This window comes from Alosa sapidissima, chromosome 20 (assembly GCF_018492685.1).
Source record: "Alosa sapidissima isolate fAloSap1 chromosome 20, fAloSap1.pri, whole genome shotgun sequence".
Lineage (NCBI taxonomy): Eukaryota > Metazoa > Chordata > Actinopteri > Clupeiformes > Clupeidae > Alosa > Alosa sapidissima.
Genome location: NC_055976.1, coordinates 1,917,531 through 1,921,799, shown reverse-complemented (window position 1 = coordinate 1,921,799; position 4,269 = coordinate 1,917,531). Strand labels below are relative to the sequence as shown.

General features: G+C 39.5%; 1 long non-coding RNA gene across 1 annotated transcript; it reads right to left on the bottom strand.

Annotated features, from left to right (window-relative positions):
• Positions 1 to 1,580: 1,580 nt before the first annotated feature.
• LOC121693864 lies at positions 1,581 to 3,330 on the bottom strand. Its single transcript, XR_006025602.1, has 4 exons — positions 3,029 to 3,330; positions 2,668 to 2,710; positions 2,450 to 2,495; positions 1,581 to 2,293 (listed from the first exon to the last, which is right to left on the bottom strand). It is a non-coding gene; the product is annotated as an uncharacterized LOC121693864 (long non-coding RNA).
• Positions 3,331 to 4,269: the final 939 nt, after the last annotated feature.

Genomic DNA, 4,269 nt, shown 5'->3' with positions numbered 1-4,269 from the left:
TCCAGTTCTATGTCCAGCTAGCTCCATTCAAACCTAGTCACGCGTACAGTTGTATATATTATAACATTGAAAAAAACACATTCATACAGATACTAAACACATCCACGCAGCACTACCAATCAAGTTAAGTTACTCATCATTGTCCGGCAAGAAGTCCACAAGCAATTCAATTGTCTTGCCACAATCTGTGGAGCTTACAGACAACATTAAATTACTATAGGTAATGTATGCTATTTTAAGCCGACCTAACGATGAGTCCCTTCATGACGGTGTGTTGCAATGCATTCTGGGTGCTGTGCTGTGATTCGACGGCTCGTCACCTGACCCACCAAACAACGATGCTTGAGAGTAAAATTAAACCGCTACCAAGGCTCCAAATAGCAACACACTTACACTGTAGCATAATGAGGGTATCTACATGTAAACCGAAGCATTGAGAACTGTGTAAGTCTACAGGCAGTTTATTAAAAAGAAAAACAGTACCGTTCACGTCTCGTTCACCTCCTCGTTCACATATACAGACGGGCGCCATCTTGGGAAAACACAACTCTCTGGGATGTGGCGTAAATCTCGCGTGAAACCTTGTTGCCGGAACAGCAGGGAAGAGGCAACAGGATAGCAGCACGAAAGATACACAGGATACACACGGAATTCGAACGAATTTGAAGACATCGAAGAACGAACCCTTTTAGTTTGATGGACGTCCTTATCAGTCTATGGTCTAACTTATGAACGTGTCGGGTCAACGTCAACAATAAGTAAGTTAGGCTAACGTAAACGTTAGCTATTTGCTGTTGTCATATGCAACCTATTAATGTTAGCTAACATGCTAAGCATTGAAAATGAATGCGTTAGCAATAGCCACTGCTTTTTTTGAGCTGACAAGCCTTGGAAATGCGTTAACGTAATCAGCCAAATTGACTCACTTCTTAAGACCCTTAGTAGTTACTACAATTTTGAGTCGAAATTCGAAGTGCAAATATGGTTTAAATGTACAAACAAGACGCCTGATGTTTAATATATGTTAATGAATGGGCATCAGTAGTATGTCAACAGTTCATGTGTTATGCGATTTACATAAACTAGTAAACAACAGAAATGTTAAAAGCTGGTATTGTGTTTCCTGAATTCTTACATTCAGGCATTCAAATGAAATGTAATTAAATAGCATATATATACTCTATCAGTGTATGATGCTTGCATGAGGGAAACATCCCAAAACAACGGCACCCATATAATTGCTGTTGTTTTGAGAAGTATTTCTCATGCAAGCATCATGCAAAAACAATGAAACTAGTGTAGGCCTAATTATATTTTACATTAGTAAAGCAGTACTCTGATGTGCATGCTTTCACAAACTTTTGTGAACAATCTTAGCACTTTAAACATTGACTGTTTTGAAGTGCATGTATAGCAATATAGTAAAAAAATAATAATAATTGTGATATCATTACAATTTGAGGAGGGGGTGGGTTCATGTAGGTGGGCCCTATGACCCCAAAGTATGCCTTGACTGGGCCTCAGGTCAAAGAAGTTGAGAAAGGCTGATGTAGACGACAAAGCAGCAAGGAGGCGTCGTGTGATCATTTAAACAAGTTTTATGACAAGGTCGATGAGGGTGGGAAAAATCGTACATTTCTGTGCAAACTTTGCCCGCACTTCAGTCACATTGTCTTTTAAGAAAATGCAGTCCATTTTTCGGTTCCAGCAGCCAACAACCTCAGAACTGACCCCTCAGGCCTCTCAGGAGGCGCTGGCCTTTAACCGCAGCCAGAAGAGAGTTAGCAGAAATTTGATTGCCTTTAAAAAATCTGACTTCTTAAAAAATCTTAAACTGGCTGCATTACGTGATTATTTCTGAGATTCTGATACGTTTTTAACTATGACCTATACACAGTTCTGGTTTGAAAATGTATCTCTTAAAATAATCACTTTATGCAGTCAGCTTAAGATGGCTTACTAGCAACTAACTAATTACCCTAGCAACAACCTAGAAACCACCCCTGTAATGTCAACCTAGCGACCACCATAGCAACCAGCATAGCAACCATGTTATTTATGCGTTTTAGCTTATTGGATGTTGCGTTAATGCAGATAACTTTTGATCCGTGTGCCCGATTTTCATAAATGAGGTACTGTTGGAATCCTTGGATGAGGCCGAGTTCCATGCCACTGATCAAACCCACTCTTGCAGTTCTTTGGAACCGCAATTCTAGTTAAGTCATATCAGCATACTTATTACTGTAAACGGGTCGACTGTTGGCAGAGCAAACAGAATTTCTTCTCACAGCATCTGAAATTGACAACATAAACACAAAGACAAAAGAAACACAATTACTAAATCTACTCTTTAAATAGCCTTGGGAATTGTTTGTGAAGTTTAATTCAGATGTGGTCATTGAGTGTAGGGTAAAAATGAGGCTCTAGGCCTACAGTGATTGAAACTTACCCATTACTATTGCCTTAAGGTGCAGCTCCACTGAATGCCTTATGCACTGAAAACAGAAGAGAAGAAAGGGAAATAAGTGGATGTGTTCATTGATATAAGTCTGTCTGTGTTTTAAAAAAGTTTGGCCCCTGCAGAGCATTTAGGTTAACATGTTAACTAGCTACTTAGCTAGCTATATTAGGGCAAAAGGAGGCTTTATTGCCATGATAAAAACGCACCCATTTATACTGCTTGCTGCAGCTCCACTGAATGTCTTATGCACTGAAAACAGAACAGAAAAAAGGGAAATAATTGGATGTGCAATATTGGATGTGTTCAGTGATTTAAGTTTGCCTGTGTTTCACAAGTTTGCCTTTAGATTAACAAGCTAACGTTAAATAGCTACTTAGCCAGTAGGCTACGTTACAAATGCTGTAATAAAAAGACGTGTTGTCGATAAATAACGTTTGCATAGTGGGCTGTTACAAAGCTATTCACCAAAACGAAGCTATAGTCATATCTGTTATAGATCTATGTAGAAACACGACTATATTTGTATAAAATTCAGATGTTTATTTGAAGACAGGAAAATGTTCTTACCGTCTGTGATAGTGCTGGAGTTAGTGAAGTACTAGACGTCTCTTCTAGAAAAATTTCCCGGTCTTTAATCAGTCTTCTGGCAAACCACAAGGACGCCAAAACGCACCTGCATACGTCAGTAAATCTGGTTAACCAGACATATGCCATAACTAGTTATCTACCGCTGGCGCCTTTTTATCTATTATGGTAAACCACAATCTTGCCACAGTTCAGCCGAAAGCATTTACTTTGCTGCTTCTATGCCAAAACAAACCCAAAAATACCAAACGTATGCCAGACTTCAGCCAAAACGTGTGCTATCTGGGTATCAGGGCTCGAAATTAACTTTTTTTCTCAGTGTCCCGCAGCTGTCCCGAATTCTACTTGGCACTGTCCCGGACTTAAACACCAGTGTCCCAAATTCAAGTTCTTGTTTTTTCCCATTCTACACAATAAACAGCATAATAATCAGTAACTTGCATCACTTAATTAACTCGTTCTGGTCCACCATGTCAGTTCTGAACAATTTATTAAAACACTATTTCATTAATCATCTGCTGTTTCACACAACACTCATTTTCAGAGATTGCGCTTTTGGCTCTTTTTTGAGGTTGCACTAGACATTCATTGTCCATCGTTTTGACGGACAGGGTTGTAAAACATTCAGTCAATAATCTATTTTCACGTGTCTTTAATTTCAATGTCAGTTTGGTGTGATGTCATGGCCACAGATCTCAGTGAAAACAATAAGTAGCCTAGCGTGGGAAATTACCACAAAGCTGTCAGATAGGCTAGCCTACTCTCCTGCCACGCTCTCACCCTCAAATGCGTTCCCAATTAAATGAATTAGCAAAACGTAGTTAGAATATGTATCTCGATGTAACAAGCTGTTTTGACATTGTAACCGTTCTCTAAGAAGAGTGTAAAGCAGTTTGCAGTAGCTTAAAGTTAACCACAACGTCGTCTATTGCTGGAAAAAATAGCGAGCGGCCTATGATAAACTAATAAATGCTCGGCGGGCCGGATTAAAGTGCATGGCGGGCCGCAGTTTGGACACCCCTAGCCTTAGAACTGCCACAGCGAAATGTCAAATGCTAACTTAAATAACTGTTTTCATTGTTATAGGCTACCTTGCAACACTATCGTTTTGTCAAATCGCAGTTGCAGTAGGCTATTTAGCTCAGCATGATATTGGTGACGTTTGTCTGTCAATGACAGAAAACACGTAGCGTTTTAGTCAGAGAGGACTGTCATCTCGTTTT